Source organism: Sceloporus occidentalis, unplaced genomic scaffold (genome assembly GCF_023333645.1).
Source record: "Sceloporus occidentalis isolate IW3139 unplaced genomic scaffold, rSceOcc1.0.p SCAF_90, whole genome shotgun sequence".
NCBI classification, from domain to species: Eukaryota; Metazoa; Chordata; class Lepidosauria; order Squamata; family Phrynosomatidae; genus Sceloporus; species Sceloporus occidentalis.
In genome coordinates this window covers 2,310,535-2,336,742 of record NW_028317070.1, presented here as the reverse complement: position 1 = coordinate 2,336,742, position 26,208 = coordinate 2,310,535, and the positions used below count along the sequence as shown (strand labels likewise).

Genomic DNA, 26,208 nt, shown 5'->3' with positions numbered 1-26,208 from the left:
CTGTGTATATATGTATATTTGTGTAAGTACAGAAGGGAAGCACATTCAAATTGTGTATTTTTAAAAGAGAAATACTGAGATAAGAGATCATAGTCTAAAAGAAACCCCATTTTAAACTTGCACGTTTGTGCCATAATTCCATCCAGAAGCCAAGGCCAACAATCAAATAACATTTGAGTTCATACAGTATAAAAATAGGTAGACCAGGTGGGCTGGTGGTTCTTCACTATACATATATCTAGATTAAGCTAGATATAATATTAGCACTGTTCACAGTATCAACAGATTATACAGTGCTAAATGCGTAGAGAAATACCAGGCAAATATCAATAGATGTAAGAAATTACAGCCGACAAGCTGACACTCTAAAGGGAATGGAGGATAATTTTATATATACACACCATATAGTACGTTATTATATTGAACGATTAAAAAATACTTAGAGAAAAATTGATCTATGATCTCCACATCAAGTTGCTGACCTGTTACAATTACTTGCTATGAAAGTCTGAGAAAAAGGAACCCAGTAGGAATACATACAATAATGATATTGTGAGATCATTAGCAGTTATTGTTTTTAATTTTTTTTTTTTATTTGACTTCCTCTGTGACAATGTATATGTAAAAATTTGAAAGAAATTCTATTAACATTTTGTAGATGATGGCACATATATAACTGTGTTGTATTCATAATTATCTATAACATGCTGGTGAGTTTTAAGGAGCGATATCTGCGCATTAACATTTTGCATGTTTTAAACTAATACAATACGTGCTTCTGTTTTTCATTTTTGAAACACCTACAGTTGGTCTCTCATTAAAATTCAATGGTTGAACATTAACTCTGCATCCTTATTTATCTGAAACCTGTAAAAAAAAAAAAAAAAAAAGTGGTTATCCCTCACAATGAACATTGAACAGGTTATACTGTTAATGGCAGTGTTCATGCACAGATGAATTTTTAGATATATTGAAAAGCAGGATGGGAAATATTAATAGTGAATCAAGTGATTGATGACACACTCTTTACACCGAGGGTTATTTAAAAAAATAAATAAAAAGGAACTGTGCAAAAGTTTGAAAAGTGTGATCACCATAGTCTTTTTAGTGCAGTGACTGCAACTTTTTTTTTGATGATTGTAAAAAGCTTAGTTTTAAAATCTGGCCCATGATGAGTGGGTTTGATTGCCAGATCATTAACATCTTATTAAACAAAGCCACATGCTGAGAGTGGCTGCGTTTTACTAAGAACTGTGAGGAGGGTGTTATGGGTTAGCGCCAATATATAGTAAATACTTTAAAGGACTTGTATAATTAGTGATTTTGTGCTTTGCAAGTAGACTAACGATTATGAGAGCCAGGATATACTGACTCACTGCATGTAGATGGAGTTTGGCTTAGCGGCATGCTTGGAGCATGCTGCGTTTTAGTCTGTCGAGAGAGCTGTCTTCATGGTGAGTATTTTACTTAACTGGTGTATATATACAAGGCCGGTATGGTGGCCAGCACTCGGGATTATAATAGTGTGTTTATGTATGTATGTATGTGTGTTGAGTTATTTTAAGGGGACAGCAAATTTACACTGTTATACAGGCTGTACACCATAACACTGGCAAGAGTATAGGACTGCCTTAATGCCCCTGACACCCATGCTATAGAAGAATTAACATTTAAGTAGTCTGCGAGTAATATGTATCTTGCCATGACCTCATACTAGTGCTTAAGTCATAGTCATGCACGTGAATGTTACTGGCCCAGGCTTATACTGGTGCAGGCATGTTCCTACCTACAAATGTAAACAAACTTTTCCATCTTACCATTTAAATCTTTGGAAACATTTGTGAATTGAGATGACGTCCTCGCCCTTATGTTTCAATCGTTGGAGAGGACATCACCGAAAGTGCCGCAACATTGCCCAGAGTTCAAGAATGTGGGACCACAATTTGCATGTTTTTGCTTCTATTCCTCTGATTTGTGTTGTGTGTGTGTGTGTGGGGGGGGTGTCTGTAAATTTGCCATTCGTACGAATCCGAATGCACAAGTCTATAATATAGACATGGTTTCATTTATACACATTTTCTGTTAATATACAAAATATTTTGAGTATTACTGCTGTAGAACACTATGACAAACTCATGTGCAGTTTGCCCATGTCAAGTTTTTGAGCTTCCAAAAGAGGAAACTAACTCAAGGGTTTGGGTCCAAATGAGGCATACAATGAAGGTATTTCATGCAAATTTGATCTTATTTCCTGCGATCCCTCAGTTGTTTTGAAATCTTACGATCAGGCAAAATAGAAAGTTCTCACAGGCTTCCTGTGCGCTTTATAGTTGTTTACCCAACTGTCATAGAGTAGAGCATCAACATGAAATGAGATGCTTCAGGTCTTTTGTACAACACAGCCAGGGATGTATTTCATGTAGCCTCCTTAGTTTGTAATAAAACAAATTCTTTATTTTCTTTTGGGAAAAAAAACTTGTAGTTTATATGAAGGAATTGAAGGTGTTAGCAATTTGCCTGATAGCATAATGATTTTTACCCTAGGCTGGTAATGGAATTGATTGAGCGCATGTTATTTTGAGCTGGTGACTCTTTTTAATTCAGCATTTCCTGGAATACAGGAAACCAATTAATCACCTGTAGATTTGTGCTGAACCCTGACAGACACAATTCCAATTCACTTTTTTTTTTTCTTGTCTTGATTGCTTCATGAAAATGGCCTTTACTACTGTATTTACTTATTTTTCTCCGAAGCAGAACATGCAGCCAGCTGTTAACATTTGATACATGGGTGTGTAATATAAACCCAGACATTCCAAGAGGAAATGGAAAAGACTTTGGGATTAAGTAGCAGAGACAAATTTTCCTTTTGTGGATTGGACAGGAGATACATTTACACGTGAGCATTCTGCAGCCCTGAGGCAAATCATCCAATAAAACTCTGGCTTTCTTTACCTCCCACTGTAGTTTATACAGTGCTTGGCTTAGCCATGTACAGTGTTATGACCCCATGGTAACTGAATGTTGTAGCAGTCTATAAAACTGTTCAACAGAGGCCGAAATATGCTGTGGAATGGCATTCATTTATTAGTCCTATGGATATCTTGCATTAATCCAAATTGTTAAACCCCCACAAAAATGGAAATTTTTTACTCACCGTAAATTCCTTTTTCCTTAATACAGTGGCAGTACGAACAGGTAAAGCCTCTTCCTGGACAAGAAGACGCTACGGCACAACAAAGGGTTAACAGAGAGGAACCCTACCCATAAAGCCAGACTCACCATGCAAAAAAATAATTTATTTAGGGACGGAAATAAATACGGAGGGAAATCCGTACTGCCACTGTATTAAGGAAAAAGGAATTTACGGTGAGTAAAAAATTTCCATTTTTCCTGCCATACAGTGGCAGTACGAACGGGATGTACCAAGATCCCTAAAGAATGGGAGGGAACCAACTCCTAGGTAACAACCGCCTGGAGCACCTTACGCCCGAAATCCGCTGCAGAGGATGAGAAGACGTCTAGCCGGTAGTGACGAACAAAGGTATTGAATGATGACCACTTAGCCGCTTTGCAAATATCTTCTGGTGAAGCAGAAGCCTTCTCAGCCCATGAAGCAGACACAGCCCTGGTGGAGTGGGCCGTGACAGGAGACAAAAGAGGAACGTCAGAGACTTGATAGCCCATACGAATAGTTCCCGTGATCCATCTTGCTAGGGAAGCTTTTGAGGCAGCTTTCCCTGCCGAACGACCAGACCAAGAAATGAACAATTGGTCAGTGGAACGGATGGAGGCAGTCCTAGAAATATACAACTCAAGGGCTCTCTTGACATTATGACATGTGCCATTTGACTTATTCCGGAGAGGAGGGAGATGGAAAAAATGATGGAAGAACCAGAGGTTGATTTATAGCAGATTTGGATAAGACCTTCGGCAGAAAGGAAGGCTGAAGGTGGAGAACAACTTTATCCTGATGGAAGATGGTAAACTTCTCTGAGGAAAAAAGGGCTTGGATTTCTACCACATGTTTGGCAGAAGTAATGGCCACCATAAACACCGTCTTAAACGATAAGATCTTCAACGGAACTTCCTCCAAGGGTTCAAATGGAGGCGAGCAGAGAGCGTGAAGAACCACCGTAAGATCCCAAGCTGGAAAGTGAGCCCTCCTTGGCGGACGCTGAATGGTGATGTCCTTAAAAAATCGTCTGACCAGCAAATGAGAAGCTAGGTCTTCCAGAAAAAAATGACTAAGGGCCGAAACCTGACCTTTAAGGGTAGAGACACTGAGGCCCGCGGAAAATCCATCCTTCAAAAACAGCAAAATGGAGTTGACTGTAGGAGGAAAAACCGAAAGGTCCCTAGAGGCATACCAGAGAAGGAACTTCTTCCAGATCTGAAAATAAATCTTTGAAGTAGAGCCTCTAACTGATTTTAACAGCAAGTTAGATAGATCATCCTCAACACCTTGACCCCGCAGAATCATCCTTGCAGTAGCCAGGCCATCAACTTGAACATCTGGAGCTGATCCAGATGCAGAGCCCCATCGTCCAGCAAGTGATCTGAAGGAGGCAGTTCCCAACACGTTAGACTTAGTTGTTTTAGGAGGGAGAACCAGCTGCGGTTTGGCCAATATGGGATGACGGCTAAGACCCGCGCTCTGTCTGAACGGATCTTCTGGAGGACGCGGGGAATCAATGCGACAGGAGGAAAAACATAAGCCAGATGGAAATCCCACTTCATGGACAGACCATCCAGGAAATCTGGAGAATCTTGCCTGTTGAGAGAGGCAAAAATTGGAACTTTCCTGTTGCTTCTGGACGCCATCAGATCTATCTCCGGGAGGCCAAATCTTGACACCAGGGAGGCGAAGGTCCCCTTGGTTAAAGACCACTCTGCTTGTGACCATCTTAGCCTGCTGAGATCGTCCGCAATGGTATTGTCGCATCCTCTTATGTGTGTAGCTGATATGTCTTCCAGATGCTGCTGGGCCAAACTCATCAGAACAGAGCAAAGGACCTGAAGGCTCCTTACCTGAGTACCCCCTTGCCTGTTTATGTATGCAACCGTCGTGGCGTTGTCCGACTGTATCCTCACTGCACGACCCTCCAACAGGGTTCTGAAGGCTACCAGGGCAAGAAGAACCGCTTTTAATTCCTGAAAATTGGATGAACGACGCAAATCTGCTGGAGACCATACGCCTTGTCGGAAGAGACAATTTAAATGGGCGCCCCATCCGATGCCGGAAGCATCCGTGGTAAGTATTACCCATTCGGGGGAACGAAAAGAAAGGCCTCTGGAAAGATTCGAAGGCGTCCTCCACCAGGTAAGGTGGGATAAGACTTGACTTGCGATCGTAACATCTAGATCCAGGTCTTCCTCTCGTCTTGACCAATTCCGTAGAATATCCCATTGAAGGGGCCGCAGTTGAGCTCTTGCCCACTTGACCGCCGGGATGGATGCCGTAAGGAGACCAAAAAATTGTTGAGATATTGAATCCACTCCTAAGCCAAAGAACTGGATCCTGGTGGAAGGGATGAGGTTGGACTTCTTGCGGTTGATAATCCAGCCGTGATTTTCCAGAAACTGCATCGTGGTGGCCAGGTCTGCCCGGAGTTACCTTGGAGACTCGGCCTTGATGAGCCAGTAGTCGAGGTTGCCATGACGTCTCCTTGCTGAAGCAACTGGGCGACCGAAGATAAATTCTCCATCCGGAAGTGGCGATACGGTATGCAGCTGTTCACTTTCTAGATCCAAAACGGGGCGAAAGGATCCGTCCGGTTTTGGGACTAGGAAGAGTCTGGAATACACTCCTTGGAAGTGTAGTGAAGCCTGAACCCTCTCTATGACTCATTTTGAAAGAAGAGACAGGCAAGCCGAATGAAGTGCCACATTTTTTAATTGGGATGGGTATGAGGAAATCAGGAACTGACTTCTGGGAAGTGACGAAAAACTGATCTTGTATCCCTCTGAAATGAGATTCCGAATCCACTTGCTGCGCGTAGTCTGTTCCCAAACATGAGTGAACTGCTGCAGCCTTCCCCCTACTTTGTCAGAATTTTCTTGTTTCTTGGGACGATCCTGGAACTTTCGGTCTCCAAAGGAACTGCGAAAATTCTGCAATCTGGAAGATGACTGGAAGGGCCTGGAGGTTTTAAATGGATACCTTCTATTCCATCTGGAAGTTTATCCTGAGGAAGAGCCCTCTTAGTGTCAGACATTTGTTTAATCAAGTCGTCCAACGGAGCTCCGAACAATTTATTCCTTTCAAAGGGTAAATCACAGAGTGATGCCTTAGAGGCCGTATCCGCCGACCAGGATCGTAACCATAAAGCTCTGCGGGCCACCGAGGATAAGCCCATATTGCGAGCTGAAATCTTCACCATTTCCTGAGATGAATCCGTAAGAAGACTATTGGACAATCTCAAATTCTTTAGTAGTTGAGAAATTTCGGAGTCTTGATCGTCCGGTAAGCACTCTTCCAAGGCCTGTAACCAATAGCTTTGAGCCCTGGAGACCGCTGCACTGACTACAGCAGCTTTGCATTGGGCACCTGATGCTTGGAATATACGTCTGCAGGAAGTTTCAATCCTCCTATCCATTGAGTCTTTAAGGCCGGAGACTCCTCCAATGGGAATGGTTGTTTTTTTTGACAATTGAACTATTTGGACGTCAACCTTGGGGGGCTCATCCCAACGCTCATCACTCTGGAGCCTGAAAAGGTGTTTAAAATGCCTGGATAGAAAAACCCTCTTCCCCGGGTATTTCCATTCTCTTTCCATAAGTTGCTTCAGCTTGGGAAGAACAGGAAAGCCCTTAATTTTATTAACCTCTTCGTCCGATACAATACGAGTCACCTCTTTGGTGAATTGCCGAAGTGCTTGGCCTCCTCCTCTGAACTGAACGAAGTTGTAGAGCTTGAGGACTGAGAGATTTCACCAGATGATAGCTCTGATCTGGAAGATGACCGAGATCTTTTGCGTTTGTGGGAGGACCTACTCGAAACCTTTGACTGGGCTTGAGCTGCAGAAACCTGAAAAGCCTCAAAGGTCTGCGCTAGGTTTTCCTGGAACCATCCCAGGAAGGATTGCAAGTCTTTCTGCTTTTCTTAGAAAGTTGCTCTGCCGCGCAGGCATTACACATCTTTTTCCTGCATCTGTCAGGAAGAGGGGTAGCACACTCGGAGCAAGCTGCATGCTTTGACTTAAAAGTGGCCTTCCTCGGAGTGGGAGCAGGTTTCTTGTCTTTATCCCCCGAAGAAACCAGACTAGACATCTGGTAAAAGACAACAAATAGTGAGTGTAGAAACAAACCCACATTTTTATTTTTATATATATATATATAAATATATATATATAATATAATGTAAAAGGGTGAAGACTCTGCAATACTCTATTTTTTGACATCGTGTATATGTATATATATATATATATATATATATATATATATGTGTATGTATATATATATATATATACATACATATATAAACCAAAATCTTCTGGAGGCAGAGAAAAAATGAAGGAAAAGATAAATAATCTTACCTCCAAATCCTCTGAACCGTGTGGGGGGGCTGGTGACATGGTATTCTGTGCAGAACAATGCCCATGCAGACAGACAGGATGATTTCAAACCTTTTAAAGGTTTGAATTTGGCGCCCTCCAGAAGATCCGATACGCGCATGCGCAGTAGCGTGATCGGATCTTCAGTGGAACGCAATGCCACCCGGGCGTGCGTTCCACTCACTGCGCACAGCCGGAAGAATAAAGCTGATCCGTCCGAACCCCTCCGTAACTCAAACGCTATGGAGGGGACCTTGCTCTGCTCACCACCCGGGGAGCAATCGGAGGATGAAGACCCCCAGGCAGCAACCCGTGCGCCTCACCAGACTGAAGATCTTCGGGGAATCATCCCCAGCCGTAGGAACCGTCCGTCCCTGTAACGGGACAAGAAGAAACTGATTCGTTCAGGGTGAGCCTGGCTTTATGGGTAGGGTTCCTCTCTGTTAACCCTTTGTTGTGCCGTAGCGTCTTCTTGTCCAGGAAGAGGCTTTACCCGTTCGTACTGCCACTGTATGGCAGGAAAAATTACTTTAGTAGTCAAGATCTGCCACAGTGGCAAAACCAGGATGCCTTCAATACAAATTCCCAACATATCTGCCTACACAGTGAAATTAATCTATAGATAATCCCCAAAATCTATAGCTCTACCTCTAACACCCATAACTTTTGTTTGTGTAGCACCTGGGGGGCATTTGCACATTAGAGACATTGGTAGAACATTGTCTGCTTCTTGTCGCTTCCAGCCCACTTTATTATATGGCATGTGATTAGGTTAGTGATGCAGAAAGAGTCTAATTAGAACATTAGACCCCAAGAACTCTTGCAGAAGCCAGCATTGGATCTTGCTTGGTGTGAATAGAGAATCAATGCGCAATAGCGAGAAGTAGATGCATTCTGTTGACCAAGCCTCCTACCTGCTTAGGGGGCATAGAGGAAAATTCATATGTAGGATTCTGCAGAATCCCACCATGCGTTTACAAAGGGGAGGGGCAAATGCATTAAAGTGCATATGATGGCTGCAGTATCCCTTAAGATTACATGATTATACACAGATCAGCCATAACATTATTACCAGGAAAGCAGGAAAACGGGCAAGTGTAAGGATCTGAACAACTTTGACAAGGGACAAATTGTGATGGCTAGACAACTGGGCCAGAGCATCTCCAAACCTGCAGTGGGTTGTTCCCGGTCTGCAGTGGTCAGTGCCATTCCAAAGTGGTCCAAGGAAGGAAGCAAGCGGTCAACCAGCCACATGGTCATGGGCAGCAAGGTTAATTGATGCACATGGGGGTGAAGGCTGGCCTGTGTGGTCAAATCCAAAAGAAAAGCTACTTTAGCTCAAATTGCTGAAAAAGTTAAGGCTGGTCCTGATAGAAAAGAGTCAGAACACACAGTGCATCTCAGTTTGTTGCTTATGGGGCTGCATTGCTGCAGACCGGTCTGGGTGCCCATGCTGACCCCTGTCCACTGCTGAAAGTGCCTACAATGGGCATATGAGCATAAGAACTGGACCACAGAGCAATGAAAGAAGGTGGCTTGGTCTGATAAATCAGGTTTTCTTTTATATCACGTGGGTGGCCGAGTGCGTGTGCATCGCTTACCTGGAGGACACGGCACCAGGATGCATCCATGGAGGCCCCACCTCTCAAATTACAGGATCTGCTCCTAACGTCTTGGTGCCAGATACGAGTCAGGGCTGTTTTGGCAGCAGAAGGGGGACCTACACATTAGGCAGGTGGTCATAATGTAATGTCTGATTGTTGTAGGTCTGTAGTTATCTGGGGAAGCTGGAGCTTCATTGACATGACTGTGCAAACATTTCCATGAGGGCATAAACCTGACAGAGTTTAGTACCGTATTTGCTCGATTATAAGACGAGGTTTTTTCCAGAGCAAATGCTCTGAAAAATACCCCTTGTCTTATAATCGGGGTCGTCTTATAATCAGACCTCAAATAGGTCTGACTATGAGACTAAGATCCAGATCCCCCGCAGCGATGCAGGGGACCTGGATCCTCCTGTGTTATGCCCCCCCCCAACTTACCAGTGCTGCTTAGTCCGAGCAGCGTGTAGAGCTCTACACGATTCGCCTAGACAACTTCCGTTTAAGCGCGTAGAGCTCTACACGCTGCCCGGACTAAGCACCGGGGACCCAGAAGCACCGGTAAGTTTGGAGGAGGAGGGAGTGTTAAATGGGGGGCATAAGGCATTTCTGGAGGCAGAGTGCTCTATGAAATGCCTTTTAACCCCTTTAATGCCACTCTGCCTCCAGAAATGCCTTTTAACACTCTATACGCCACTCTGCCTCCTGAAATGCCTTATACCTCCCTATATGCCACTCTGCCCCATAATATGCCTGAGTGGCATATAGGGATATAAGACAATTCTGGAGGCAGGGTGGCACATAGGGGGTTAAAAGGCGTATCATGGGGCACAGTGGCATATAGGGGGTATAAGGCATTTCTGGGGCAGAGTGGCAAGCCTGGGGGGGCAGGTTGAAAAAAAAAAAAGGAAATAAAAACTAAATATTTTTCTCAATCATAGCTTTTATTAACAAACAATAGTTCACATAGTTTACATGAATTAACATTTACTGGTAAAACTTTTTTCCTATAGGGTCGTCTTATATTCAGGCTTTCTTTTTTTTCATAAATTAATATTCAGATTTTGGGGGGTCGTCTTATAATCAGGGTCGTCTTATAATTGAGCAAATACGGTATTTTATGTAATTACAGTAGCCGATTGTGCATCACTGTGTTTTATGTTGTGCTGGCAGACCTTGAGAGCTGTATTTATTCTATGCTACCGGTCTTACCCTACTTAAATATTCATTACTTCTTAACAATAATTACTAATCTTATTATTTATGCTTTTACTTGGTGTCGTGCTAATGTTAAGAAGACCCAAGTCGTCAGTACAGTACAGATCTATAAGTTCATTTATTATAATGTCTGTTTTGTTTTCCATTGCAGCAGTAATTAAATGAAAGTAGAAAATCTGCTTATTCTACAAATCTTGTCCTGTACCCCATGGGGAACAAACATAAAATTAATATTTAGTTTAGCTCTCACAATGCAAGCAATTAAAGGGAAATTATACATGCTATCTTAAAATGCAGCTATTGCTCAGAAGTCCCCCCCCCCCTCTTAATCACTGCCACATAGAATGCATCCTTAAGCAGGAAAACAGACCTTTTGTGGCCCAAGTCATTTGCTTAATTTATCTCAGTCACAGTTCAGAGCAGGGAATGTGAATCCTGGATAAAGGGTTTGAGGTAGCACACACACAGTACCATACTTTTTCTTTTTAGATCTAGATATATTAGATATAATACTGCCAGGTACAATGGTAACAAAAATGTTAGGTTTTTAATGTTGTGAATCTGGGTTACTAGTTTATATGACCTTTGGGTCTCCCCAAGTTACTGCGGACCCCTGCTTTTTTCCCCCCCACTGTTCTTCTAGAGATAAAGGTCCTATGGGCAGATCCAGATGGGGACAGTCTGTAAGCATGTTTTGGTTGGGGTACTGAACTTTCAATAGGCAGACCTGTCCTTCAATTTCATGTGGATGCCCAAAGTGTGATCCTTGTCTGATTCATTACTCCTTTTTAGAGCATTCATGATAAGTGAACCCTAAATAGTCAGCATCTCAGGAGCTGGTAAAACTAAAAACTCTATTTCCGTCCAGGGCCTTACTGGGAATGAAAGCCAGGCCTGAAAATATTTGGACACCAGCCACATGTATTGTATCGCGTGGTTGTGCTCTTGTGCCCTCACTTCACACCCCTTACATGTGCCTGTCTGAGCCACACTATTTACATCCACATAGCTATAAATCTTTTCAAAATTACCATATTTGCTCGATTTACAAGACAAGTTTTTTTCCGAGCAAATGCTCTGAAAAATACCCTTCGTCTTATGTTCAAGGTTGTCTTATAGTCGGACCTCAAATACAGGTTTGACTATAAGACATAAGATCCAGATTCCCCACAGCGCTGCAGGTGACCTGGATTCTCCTCTCTGGCAGCCGTGGGCATGCATACAACCTCCGCTGCTACCCGACACTTCCACCAGGGGCTTCTATGACGGAGGACCGTCTTGACGTGACCTTCCGGTGCTTAGTCATAGAAGTCCCAGGTAGCAACAGAGGTTGTCTGCGTGCATTGCGCAGATGTCCACCGGCGGCCCACCACTTGACACCACGGAGTCTGAAGCACGGGGGACAATCTAGGGGGATACATTGGGGGGGAGCATATAGGGAGGAATAAGGCATATATGGGGGGTAGAGTGGGAAATATAAGGCAAATCAGGAAGGCAGAATGGCATATAGGGAGTATAAGGCATATCTGGGGGGCTGTCGGGATCCCCATCTTAACCTTCCACGGAGTAACTCACCTGAGTACCCGTGGGTACCAGATCCAGCGCTGCTTCCCCCGCTTCTTCTTCGTTCGCGTCCCGCATGGCTGCCCCACTCCACTTTATCCGTCCCCGAATGGAGACCGTGGAGAACACGCATCAATGACATCACTCACAGAGGCGGTTGACCTCTAGTGGCAAGTTTAAAAACTGGCATGGGTATCACTCAGTGCTTAGTTATTGTGCTGTATTTAGCTCTTGTTATCGTGATTTATTCCTGTTGCTGACCTCTGATTTACTTGAAGACTGGATTTGCTGTCTTCTCCTACCCTGACCCCGGCTAACGTATACTGGACAATGCTGTTTTCTGTGACCCTGACCCCGGCTAAGCGTATACTAAACTACGCTGATTTCTGTGACCCTGACCACGGCTATTGTTTTCTGGACTACGCTGTATTTCGTGAGCCTGACCCTGCCTATTACTTCCTTGTCTGGGGTTTATCCTGCGTACCGGACTCCTCCATTCCCCACACCTCACAGGGGCAGAGTGGCATATAGGTGGTATAAGACATATCATGGGAGCAGAGTGGCAAATAGGGGGTATAAGGCACAACTGGGGGGGGCAGAGAAGCAAGCCAGGGGCAGATGTGCATAACTAGGGGGCAGGTTGGCAAATAAAAGTAAATAAAAACAAAAAAATGCATTTTTCTCAATCATAGTTTTCATTAAATATGAAAACATAGTTTACATGTGAATTAATGTTTACTAGTAAAACCTTTCCTATAGGGTAGTTTTATATTCAGGCCTTTTCTTTTTTCTAAATTATTGGTCAAATTTTGGGGAGTCGTATTATAATCGAGCAACTACGGTATATTAACCCCTTCAATCCCAGGGTTTTTTTGTACCTCAAGTCCTGAAGCAATTTTGCCATTTTTGCGCTATGTCGGTTCAGCGATTATTCTCCTTTCCCTGTGAATAGTGTACCCATGTAAACTATATATTGTTTTATCAAGGAGAGATAGAGCTTTCTTTTGACACCATAATCATTACTTTTTTCCTGACTTTCCTGCCTTCCCTGACTTTCCTGCCTGCTCTGTGCTCTGCTCCATGGGACTGACTGCCACACGAGGAACTCCAGTGACTGTGTGATCCTGCCCCCTCCAGCATCATGCCACGTCTTCAAGGGGGCGGGATGAAGGGCCTCACGGAAGCATTAGGCGGCATGGCACGCACAAGCTGCCCATTTAAACAATTTCTCACAGTCCAGCCCTATTAAATGAGGGAGGTTCCCTGATAGGGATGTCTGTGTGTGTATATATATAATATATATATATATATATATATATATATATATATATTAGGGCTGCAACTAACGATTATTTTCATAATCGATTAGTTGGCCGATAATTTTTTCGATTAATCGGATAAAAAAAATGAATGTACATTTTTCATTTATTTAAAATAATTTAATAAACAAATGATTTTAAATACAAACAGCAGAATAAAAAAATATTTCTTGTCTTTATTTCCCAACCAGCCCCCCCCCAATTTATGCACATTTGAGCCCAGGCTTGCCACGCTGCCTCCCACATATGCCACGCTGCCTCCCACATATGCCACGCTGCCTCCCACATATGCCACGCTGCCTCCCACATATGCCACGCTGCCTCCCACATATGCCACGCTGCCTCCCACATATGCCACTCCACGCTGCCTCCCACATATACCACTCCACGCTGCCTCCCACATATACCACTCCACGCTGCCTCCCACATATGCCACGCTGCCTCCCACATATGTCACTCCACTCTACCCCCACATATGCCACTGTGCCTGATACGCCTTATACCCCCTGATACACCACTCCATCCTCCCCAGACATGCCACGCTGCCTCCCAGACATGCCACGCTGCCCTCCCCACATATGCCTTATATACCGTATATGCCTTATACCCCCAGATATGTCACTCCATCCTCCCCAGATATGCCTTATACCCCCCAGATATCTCATAGTCCCCTCATAGAGTCACAGACCCGTTCACAGCACACTGACACCATACTTTTATAAATAAGTGCTGGGTTAATCTTCACTGCCCCCAGGATTTAGATTCCCCTTAGTCTCCCCCCCCCTTTACCTCTAACTGCACCTTAAGTTAACTTTATTAAATTAATTAAATAAACCCTCAGTCCTCATCATTAAATTAACCCTAAACACCCCATTAACCATAACTACCCCTAAATTAACCCTAAAGACCCCATCAACCACAACAGCCCTTAAATTAACCCTAAACACCCCAGTAACCACAACTGCCTCAAATTAACCCCAAACACCCCATTAACCACATCCGCTCCTATATTAACCCTAAACACCCCATTAACCATAACAGCCCCTAAATTAACCCCCACCTCCCCTAACTTTCAGCTGCCCAAATATTAATTTTATACTTACAGTTAGATGAGTGTCACAGCCATGTGGTTCTGGCCTTCTGGGAGAAGGAAGGGGGCGGGGCCAGTTGTCACAGTGATTACAGCGAGGGACTGGTAAGTAGGAGCTGCTGCTGTGAGTCAGACTATTATTATTATTATTATTATCTTTTATTTATATAGCGCCAACAGTTTACGCAGCGCTTAATACAATACATAAATTCAAGGGATATGACAAGACAAGAATTGACAGACTAAGACAAACCGATACATTTGGTGGAGAGAGCCCTGCTCGCAAGCTTACAATCTAGAGGACTAAACGGATTATATAACGAGGGGTGTTTTTCAGAGCGTTTGCTCTGAAAAAACCCTCATTTTATAATCGATAAAAATCGATTCAACTAATCGATAATGAAATTCGTTGGCAGCGATTTTTCATTATCGATTATTAGTTGTTGCAGCCCTAATATATATATATATATATATATATATATATATAATATATATAAATATATGTATAAAAATCAAATAACAGATGGAATAAGTATCTTGTGATGATACCTTTTTTATTGGACTAACAGAATTTTGGAATGACAAGCTTTCGGGAGCTCTTCTCCCTTTCTCAAGTCAAAAACATTTCTGAGCAAAACGACACATAGAATTCAATGTTGTGTGGCAGGGGAGGGGGGCTTACTACCCAGATCTGTGTCGTTTTGCTCAGAAATGAGCAAAGCTTGTCATTCCAAAATTCTGTTAGTCCAATAAAAAAGGTATTATCACAAGATACTTATTCCATCTGTTATTTGATATTGACACCACTGGACTAATACGGCTACAACCTCTACTCTACTATATATATATATATATATATATATATATATATATATATATATATATATATATATGAATATGAAACTTTTTGTGATCGTTGTCTGATCATTCTGTGAAAGTGCAGAGAGTATCATGAGGTTGCCCAAACATATTATTTGTAGTGCTCTACAAAGTGATGCTTTTGAACGACAGGAGCATAGAGCTCGGTAGAGGTGAAAATGTTTTTCTCTTACAAAGAAACAAAAGGCATGGACCACCGCTCAGCACTCTGCTTACCTAACTTTAACTTACTGATATTGTGCTTGAATTCTGGCAAGAGGACACACATAGGTTTTTAATGGAAAACATAATTGTCTAATTGATGTGTTTGTGTGTATACATATTTATATATTCTGATATTTCTGAGCAACTGCGTTATTCATCCAATATGTTTAGTAGCGGCTTCTATATTTCTTCAGCCCGTTAATCTATTTCACATATCCTGTAAGCATATTTATTGTATACATATTGTTATTGAACATTTAAGTGTTAAAACACCAGTATCTCTACTCTTGTTACATCCACTCATTAGGTAATATGTTTCAGGGAAACACTTGGCTGAGTGGGCATCCGTACAGAGATTTGCTGGTGTCTGGAGGTAACCGACACCGCTGGGTAATTGAAATCTGTGTTACTCTTTTGCAACGTGTTTGAAAATATTCATTGCAAATCAAATTTTACATTGATGGCTGTGCTAGACCATGAAGCCGAGCAAATAGAATAAAAGCGTTGGCAGCCCACTGCTCTTAGGTCCCATGGGATATACACTATATGGGCAAAAGTATTGGGACACTTGACCATTACACCAACAGTAATGACCTCACATTCTAAATACATAGACATTAATATGTAGTTGGTCCTCCTTAGCAGCTTTAACAGCTTCCACTCTTCTGGGAAGGCTTTCCACAAGATTTTGGAGTATTTCTGTTGGAATTTTTTCCTTGTTCATTAGCACATCTGTGATAATAGGCACTGATGCTGGATAAGATGGCCTTGCTCACAATCTCCATTCCAGTTCATCGCAAACTGTTCAGTGGAGTTAAGGTCAAGGCTTTTTGTCGGCCAGTCAAGTTCTTCCACACCAAACACATCCAACCTTGTCTTTATGGACCTAGCTGGAACAAAAAAGGGCCTTCCCACAAAGTTGGAAGCATTGTCCAAAAGGTCATGGTATGTCCCCTTTAACATACCAAAACATTTTGGACCGTAAACTGACTGAATGGGCACAGAATAGCACAAACACATTGCAAAATCTCATGGGAAGCCTTCTGAGAGCAGTGGAGTCTGTTATAGTCGCAAGTAAGGGGCAACTCCAGATTAATGCTCATGTTTTTGGAATGGAATGTCTAACAAGCTCATATAGGTATGATGGTCAGGTGTCCACATACTTTTAATTGTATAGTGGGCCAGTGACGTGTTCTGGACTAGGCTTTGTTGCAAACACTGTTTAATGGACTGTTAAAATGGAAAATCACTGATCTCCCCAATCAGCACATTAGCACTATGAATGGCTTTCCTGAGTTTGCACAATCCTTCATAATTTCCTTCCAGGTCACGCTTCTTTTAAAAATTGGAGCTCTGCAATAAGACGGCATGTCCTGATGTACAACTTTTAGCTGTCAAATTGTTCGATAACAAAATTTACCATTACGGTGTCAAGATGGCAGGGATTCCTTATCTTTCAGTGTCTTTCATATATATGGATATGAGATGTACAATCAAACTAGGGAAGTCAAGGATAAAGCATAGGCTTCTTTAAAATATGTTTCACATATGTTCAAACACTTCACCTAATCAACAGGTATTATAGGTGAACAAAGACATGAAGATCTGTATTTCTTGTGTTTCTTACATAATTGTATTCACTTCTGCTATGATTAATAAAAGAAGGCTCCCGACTGAAAGTCTTCATACTGCACATGCTATTACACAACAAAACTAATGAAAATACTTGTATAATAAGGTTTAGTTTATGGGTATGCTACAGTTAGAAATGTAATAGAAATCCAACAAAATAATAAAATTAGCTGGCAAGTTGTCAAGGCATTGTTTTGTTCTTTGTAGGAGATAATTATGATGGAGAAATTCATTTGTTGGAGATTGATTTCTCTAAAATGTTCCTTTATAAGTAACCATGTTTTTATGGTTTCAGAGTCAATGTAAAATAAAAATAAATAGTGAAAATGTTTAGCTTAGTATATGAAAATAAGACACCAATCTCATGTCAGGGGGAGAATGGCCAAAGGCAAATCAGAGATACATTTTACACACACACACACACACACACACACGGACCCCTTTAAGCTAATGATTTTGCAAATCAAGGATTTGAATACCACCTAGCTCAAAATAATTTTTAAGTGTCTGATGGAGGGCAATCACCATAGGAACGGTTTTCTTTCTAACCATTTGAGTCCTATGGCTTGTACATTATTCAGTAGTGATTTACGCAGAATTCTGGGAGACAGTTGGTTAATATTGACTTATAATACTAGCTAAACTGAATGCCTGGACATCAATTAATATTAATTGTCACAGGGTCCCCTTTGCAGATTCTCATTTTTTTCTTTTTTTGTAGCAACTTTTGCTTTTAATCAGCCAGACAAAAACACTTTTTTTATTTTTATTTCTGCAGTTGCAATAACTTTAACCTTGCGTGCTGGCCTGATGGAGCTTGTGAAGTGAAAGCCTTAAATGAAACCGAATGAAGGAAAAACTGCTAATGCTGCCTTTGTATATCTAATGAGTACTGTGTAATAAACCATAACCTCTTCTGCATTTCGGAGGAAAATGGCATGATTATTTTGGATGGCTGGCCCTTTGTGTATGGCTCATTACCATCTGGCATAATGTGTATTGATATAACCAGTAATTGTCAACTTCTATTTGACATGCTGCTTCTAATAAATGCGATGTGCTTGACTACAGCCTTCTAACAGTTATTTGGCAAAGTATAATTAAAAATATAGATTGTTTTGTATATGAATAGACATGTTACTGTGACTTGCAGAGATTCAGCGTGTGTGAGCACAATTAAGGCTTCATCATTCTCCAAAAATTGGCACAATATAGCAGCCTGTGTAGGTGGTGTGTGTGTGTGTATACACTACTGTTCAAAAGTTTGGGGTCACTTAGTTCCTTGTTTTTGAAAGAAAATCAAATTTTGTCCATTAAAATAAAATCAAGTGAATCAGAAATACAATGTAGACGTTGTTAATGTGACTATTGTAGCTGGAAATGGCTAATTTTAATGAAATATCTTTATAGGTGTACAGAGGCGCTTTATCAGTAACCATCCCTCCTGTGTTCCAATGGCACGGTGTGTTTGCTAATCCAAGAAGTTTAAAAGACTTATTGCTCATTAGAAAACTCTTTGGAATTATGTTAGCACAGCTAGAAATTCTCTTGTCTTCAGTGAAACCAGCTAAGTGACCCAAGTTTTTGAACAGTAGTGTCTACATAGAGAGAGGGAATGTGTGTGTGTGTGTGTGTGTGAGAGAGAGATTTTACAGATTTGCAAGAATTATCATAGTTGTTTTTGTAATCGCTGAAAAAATGCAGTACTTGGCATATTAGAAAGGATGAAAAAAGATTTCATCTGGTACTTTACCACCTGGTTTCGAAGCTGCTGGCAAACCCCCAGAGACAGAGCAGCATATTATGCCAGCAGCACGCATATTCAGTATCTGGAATGTTCAAGTGGTCCATGGTACAGTTTGTTGTGCTTGTAAGTGAAATGTGTTTTCTAATTTAGGGCACTTGGCCAGCGTGTATTATAAATGTCCCGTCATGGTTTGGCCCTGAGTGTCTTTTTATTGGGGTGAATGGTCAAATTCTCAGGGTCTCGCAGCCTGGAGTTGGCTCCTTCATATTATACTGATTTAATGATAACTGACCCATTGGGTGCATTTCTTGCTGTTATATCAATGTTAAAAAAAAACCCTGTTGAACACTTCAGACTCAATTATATTATATCAATTAAATATATATTAGAATATATTTAGTTTCAGAGAGGCTTTTGTTTTAGTGATGACTGGCAGTAGAACCATTTGGTAGCCACCATTGGCTCATCACTGCAAAATAATATTGTGATGGGTTATTGGAAAGGTCACAGGCTCTGCTTGTTTAGCTACGTATCTGGATTGATTATAAACAAATACAGAAGACAAAACTCAAAATTATCACACAAACATGGATGTAGCTTGTGAACAAGTTAGCTTAGTATAATGAGAATATTACAGTAGGGCTGCAACTAACGATTATTTTAATAATCGATTAGTTGGCTGATTATTTTTTCGATTTAAAATAATGTAATAAAAAACGTACAGTTTACACTTTCATCTCTTTATTGCAATGGCCTCTCTCTATTCACCTTCTTATTTTACTGACATAATAATAAAAGCTACAAGAACCCAAACACTGTTTCTCAAACTAGGTTTTAATACAAAGCTATTAGTAAATATTAATTCATGTTAACTATTTTTCATATTTAATAAAAACTATGAGAAAAAAGCCTTGTTTAAATTTTTTTTATTTACCAAACTGCCCCCGGTTATGCACATCTGACCCCCAGCTTGCCCCCATATATGCCTTATACCTCTTATATGCCAGATTCCACTGTGCCACTGTGAGCCTGATATGCCTTATACTCCTTATATGCCAGTGATATGCAACTGAGCCCCCTGATATACCTTTTACCCCCAGATATGTTTTATGCCCCCCTGATATGTTTTATGCCCCCCTGATATGCCTAATATCTATATGCCTTATATCCCCTATATACCCTGAAATTCATAATACCCCCCATACACCACTATAACTCACCCATACACCACTCTGGCTCCTCCCCCTCCCATACACCACTCTGGCTCCTCCCCCTCCCATACTCCACTCTGGATCCTCCCCCTCCCATACTCCACTCTGGCTCCTCCCCCCTCCCATACACCACTTTGGCTCCTCCCCCTCCCATACTCCACTCTGCCTCCTCCCCCCTCCCATACACCACTCTGCCTCCTCCCCTCCCATACACCACTTTGGCTCCTCCCCCTCCCATACACCACTTTGGCTCCTCCCCCTCCCATACATCACTTTGCCTCCTCCCCCTCCCATACTCCACTCTGCCTCCTCCCCCCTCCCATACTCCACTCTGCTTCCTGTCAGCAACGGAGGTTCACAAGACACCAGGGAGCCGGGTAGAGAGGCAGAGTGGCGTATGGGAGGGGGAGGAGCCAGAGTGGTGTATGGGAGGGTGGCTCCCATGCACCCCTCTGACTCCTCCCCCTCCCATACACCGCTCTGCCTCTCTACCCGGCTCCGTTACTGACAGGCACTTTCACTCCAGCTTCATAGAAGCCTCTCATAGAAGCCTCAGCGTAAGTGAAGGTGAAAGTGCCTGTCAGTAACGGAGTCGGGAGGCAGAGTTATGTATGGGAGGGGGAGGAGTCAGAGGGGTGTATGGGAGGGGGGAGAGAGACGGAAGTGAGAGACCGGCCGACAGTGAGGGGAATTCAGGTCCCCTGCAGCGTTGCGGGGGATCTGGATTCTAGTGTTATTATCCGATCTGTGTTTGAGGTCGGATTATATAAAGAGAGGAGTTTTTCAGAGCATTTGCTCTGAAAAAAACCTCTTTTTATAATCTACAAAATCGATTAATCGAATCGATTTTTATCGATTAGTTGTTTCAGCCCTATATTACAGTAAAGATGTAACACTTAGTAAAAGAATAAAAGTATTTAAAAAAAACAACAAAAAAACCCACATTGGAGATACTTCTGATTGTGTAGTCCAGTGACTGTCACTGTCCCTTTATGGGTAATCAAAGTTTCTGATGGGACCTGCAACTTATCTGGTTGTCTTCTTAACTTATTATCCTGTAGCAACCACTGGTAAGTTATAGCGTGTGACTTCTCAGTATTAGGGAAAAGACTTGGTCAAATTGTACAGCGCTACAGAACTTGATGGCGCTATATAAAACAATAAATAATAATTATAATAAAAATCATCTTTCCTAGTCATTAGAACCCAGGCATGCAGGGTACTATGATGCATGAGTCTCCAAAGGTACACACCTTGCCTGGTAGAAATATCTATTTTAACAAACTCTAGGAAAGAAACACAATTAAAACAATCTGCTTAAAATGTGACTATAAATATCCTGCCACCTTTAAATGTATTTTTCTAGTAGCTTTTGAGATGTATAGGTCATTACTTTCACTACACCATTACCATACTCTAAAGTCTTTTTAAGATGTCTCCTCCTTTTGTTTGTGTGTTATCCTTTACAAGCCCAATTTGTTTTTGAGATACGCAATGATACACTGATTCGCCTAAACTGACCTATTATTAATCACTGACTAAGGGGCTAACCATTTTTAAAAGGCCTTTTCTAATAATTGAAATTAGTGTTTTGTGAAATATCACATTCTGGCCAGATTTTACATACTAAGTAAGAACTATGAAAGAAAATAAAATCAAAACAGCAATAGGATATGACTCAATTTCACGGACTATTGAAGCCTCATTAAAGTTTTTGTACTTTCCCATTAAAAAGGAGGCCAGATATATCTAATGGCTTTACTGGCGCACACACTGGGCATGGATAATATGGCTACAAATTAGAATTCACTTGCAATATTAAAGGGATAGTAAGACCCATTTTCCTCCCAGTGGTAAAGAACCCCTTTTTGCATGGAAATGTTTGGCTACTGATGCATTTATATGGGGTGGTCCCCAACCTAGGGATGAAATTATGAGCCCCTGCTTGTATATGTGATAGATGCAGTTCTACTAAAGGTGTAGAGCTTTTGGCCGTATTATCAAATTATTAATCTTTTCTGTAAATAAGGGATAGCTCACAGAGATAAATTCTCAATTGAAATTTAAAGAGAAAATTTTAACATAAAGGTTTGCATAAATCTAAATTTGGACTTATCAATATTTGCTGATAAGTCTTCATTTATTATGCATTATCTGTTTTGCACAATGTAATATGTGTGTGCTAGCAGAACTAAGTAAATAGGAATTAAGTAAATACTTAATTCCTATTTCTGACATTACCTTGTGGCTCCATATGCAAATGAATTGCTTTGGCAGAAGGTAGTTATTTGCATAATGGGTTTGTTGTGAAGTCACTTGCTGTTCATGTTCTAGCAAAGCATCTACATTTATTATCATCATGCTGGTCCCAAACATGGTCAAACAATTTTAGTAAAGATTACTCTATTCCCACATTGTGTACAATGTATCGGGCCCAGGCTGGCCATCTTGCAAACCGAGCAAATGCAGCTCGATATGCAGCCTCTGGCCCTAAAGAGCCATGGCCGCCTCATCAGCACCAGTCCAGGCCTGGAGGGGGCACCGGCAGCCCTGAAGTTGCCTAAAGTTATCGGAGTTCTTGTGTACTTCACATGGATTTATTTTGGAACTAGCTATATTTTTATGCCTATACAGAACTAATGTGTTTCATTAGACAGTTTTCCAAGCACTGTTCCTTTTTATTTGGTGCTATTCTTTGGTATGAAGATGTGTAAGTGTTTTAGATCCCCATTCAAGGATTCCAATAATGTTTCGTTACTGAACATCACTATTACTATAACAGCTCCCATTGTCTACTTACTTTGAGAGCCAAAAGATTCCTGTGCAAATGTTAGCGTAAAGATCTCAAAATACATTTATCTTTTTGCCTTTTTCTGCGGCGATGCAGTGTCAATGATGGAATTTTCTTCGCGTTCGTTAAAAGCTTATTAAGGCAAGTAACGGTATAGTCACAGTTCTGCCTGAATAGTCGGGTCACGAAGGTGGAGCTGATCTTCTGTGGATATTGATGCTTCCTTCAAACGGGGAAATGAGCCGTTGCTTGAATTAGCTCCTCTTTTCAAAGCTTAGCACCAGGGATTCCCATTTGTACTGGTATCTGCGCCACAAAGAGATGAACGCTGGGCCTAATGCTAACACGTAGAGTGCTCTCATTTGTATTCATGTCTGGTAGCCTGGCTTTGCCCACAGCAAGTCTTTTTAATGTCTGTCATCTGTGCATCCGATGCGCCAGATTGATACAGACATTCTTTCTGCGTACCGACATGCCTTATCATGATGGTATTTTTATTCTCCCTGGGCACTTGAAATTTGTTTTTGGACAAAGGGCTCGTAAACCACTGAAGGGTAAACAGCCTTAAAATGAGCAATTACTTTTATCATTTACAAGTAATTTTTTTGCTTCCTTGCTTTGTATAATTCTATTCAGCTATCTCTTGACTTTTAGGGTACCTTTTTGAAAAACAAAACGTTGCCACACTTTAGAATTTTGTTGGTTTAGAAAGTAAAGAAACCGCCCAGTCAATAATGTAATAACCAGGATGAATCGTGGGTAGTTGGGGGTCTCGGAGCATTGTTACTTTTTCCACCTCTGCAGATCTATTTTTTCCTTAGTTTGCTGGGATATTCTCTTTAGTGATCCAGAAAATTCTGACAGGCTGGTATAGGGCCCTCCTGGTGCAGGACCTGGGGCAACTGCCCTAAAATGAGGGCAGCTAGTAAGTACAAAGTTACAACCTTAAGTTACGAAGATGTGTGCTCACAGGCAAGAAGCACTGGCCATGTCATTTTATCTATGCCAAGAGGGAGTGCAGAAAAATATGAACTATGATCATAATCATTTGGGAGTACATATAAAGATTGCAATTACTGAAGTGGCAGTTTGCATTACAAGACGTTGACTTTGAAGTCGCTGGCTTAACTCTGCATTTTGATTGCCATGCATTGTGCTTAGCATAATAGATGAAGTCACTTCTAAGCAACCTCCCAGATGTAACTATGCGTTATAAAGGGCTAGCTCAACCCATTTTGCAGAAGCAGCTCACACGGTTTGGCCCCTCATAATGCTTAGAAAACTCACCTGTCCGTGCCCACTTGAGTAAATAAACTCATGTGAATCATAGATATCTTCAGTTCTTCAGAAAATAATTTTTTCAGGGTTTCTTCATTGCATTGGTGGACCTTTCAGTATCCCAGAAGACTCTTAAATACCAAGGGGCTAAGCATGGCATTTGTTCTCATGGGCTGCAAAAGCCGCACTATTGGGAGCATTTGATGACCACCATTCCAAAAATCAGCTTAAGCCATCATCAGCTCTGGGTTCCTAATTCTGAACTCTAAAATGTATTTTGATGACCTTGCTGCAGTCTTTCTGACTTTGTAGCTGATGTCAGTATTGAGCAAATAGTTGGTAGTGAGTAATTAAAACTAATTAAGTAATCCTGCAAATGCAGTACTTTACTGATTAATTGCTCTATTAAACGATAGGCATGTATATTAAGAATTCACGACCACCTATAACTCATCACTTACAAATTAGGTGCCCCTTGTTATTCATAAGACAACTGCTTGGTATTTTTCTTGTGTTAAATGTGCTTTCTCTGCTGATGTGTAACTTGTTAAGTTGCTAGATTTAGTTTGCTATATTCACAGTGGAATCTATTCAGCAGAAATTCTTTACTAGACCAGCTTTTAGAATCATGCCGTTAACTCTTCTCGGCCCTCATGATTCAAACCAAAATACTGTACAGTGTTCTCTTTAGTGCTTAAGCTGTTTAGCAAAATACGACTTGCCCTGTATAAGCAGCTGATAATTTGTGTACCTAGGGACATTATAAATGAGCTGAGACTATGAGATGACGAACGTAAACCCTTTAACATCCCATAAAAAACATTTTGAATGGCAACCTGGCATTTACTGTGGGCACAAGGCATTGTGGGAGCTCCTGTAGGGGATGTTTGCAGGACCTGGGAAATGATGGAAACCTCAAATGACCATAGCATGTATAGAACAAGTACCCATCACGTTGCTAAATTGGTTTCTGCTTTTCAGTTGACTGGTACAGTATTCATATTAGACACGCAGAGTTGTTTTTAATTGATCTAGCCATGAAGGTAATTATGTCTAGCAGAATGTGTTTTTATGTCTGGTTTTGAACCACGTTGGTCCCATATATCTGCCCTTCTGCCTGTGTTACCCGGCTCACTTCAGATCTTAGTTCAGGCTTTCAATTATGCCCTTCTGATCAGCGAGAGCACGTTCCGTGAATGTGTTGGCTGAGCTAGCACTGGAGCTCACTGGCGGTAAGTATATCAGGTGTCTGTTCAGATGAAAGCATCTCTTAAACAGCAAGTAGCTGCAGAATCCCCCCCCCATGTATCTGGGAGGACACCACGTAACTTTAAAGGGATTTCTTAACTATCAAATGCAGCTTAATGCACTGGATGACTGGAGTGTCCATTCAATAGAACATATTCATAAATATATATAAATAAAAGTCCTTTCATAATTTCTAATATTTGGAAATACAAATTTCCAAACTTGGTGTGTTTTTCTAAACATAGTAATCTGGCTGTAAATTTTTTTCCTACGGAAAATCATATTTCAGCTTGCCATGGACGCAAACACAAGAAATGTGACTTACCTCCTTCATGATATGTTAATCATTTTGTATACATGATTAGCTAAACACAAATATCTAATTGTTAAGCTCAAACATTTACAGCTAGTTGAGGTATGAGCAAACCCTTTTAAGCACTAACCACCATAGAACATAAACACAATCCTTGAAGATTTCCAAAAAAACAGTTAACATGTAGTTGCACATAACATTATGGTGCCGGTAGTATTTGCAAAGATTGTGGTTTTTAAATTTGTATGCATAATTCAAGATTTTTATCTTAGCATCTAATAGAGACAAAAGCCTTCTTATGTATGGCTGTCCTATAACTTTTTGTAAATTAATGTAATCTCACAGGTCCCTATATGAGTGCAACTATTGTCTATTCAGGATCATCTTATTGGAAGGGTTTTTTTTTTGTTTTTTTTAGAAATTGTCAGGAGAAACGGTGTGTAATTGCTACACATAGGAAAAAAAACACATTAATGCGTAGATACATTAGTCAAGTATTTAAGTGGTGGAATGAATGGAATATGGGCTTCAGGGATGCACTAAGCATGGAGTGTGTGA

The 26,208-nt window shown here is 41.2% G+C and overlaps 1 protein-coding gene across 1 annotated transcript in view; it reads left to right on the top strand.

Annotated features, from left to right (window-relative positions):
• The window catches only part of LOC149284597 (all trans-polyprenyl-diphosphate synthase PDSS2-like), an 88,360-nt gene that overhangs the window by 21,660 nt on the left and 40,492 nt on the right, over positions 1–26,208 (top strand). The window lies entirely within an intron of this gene.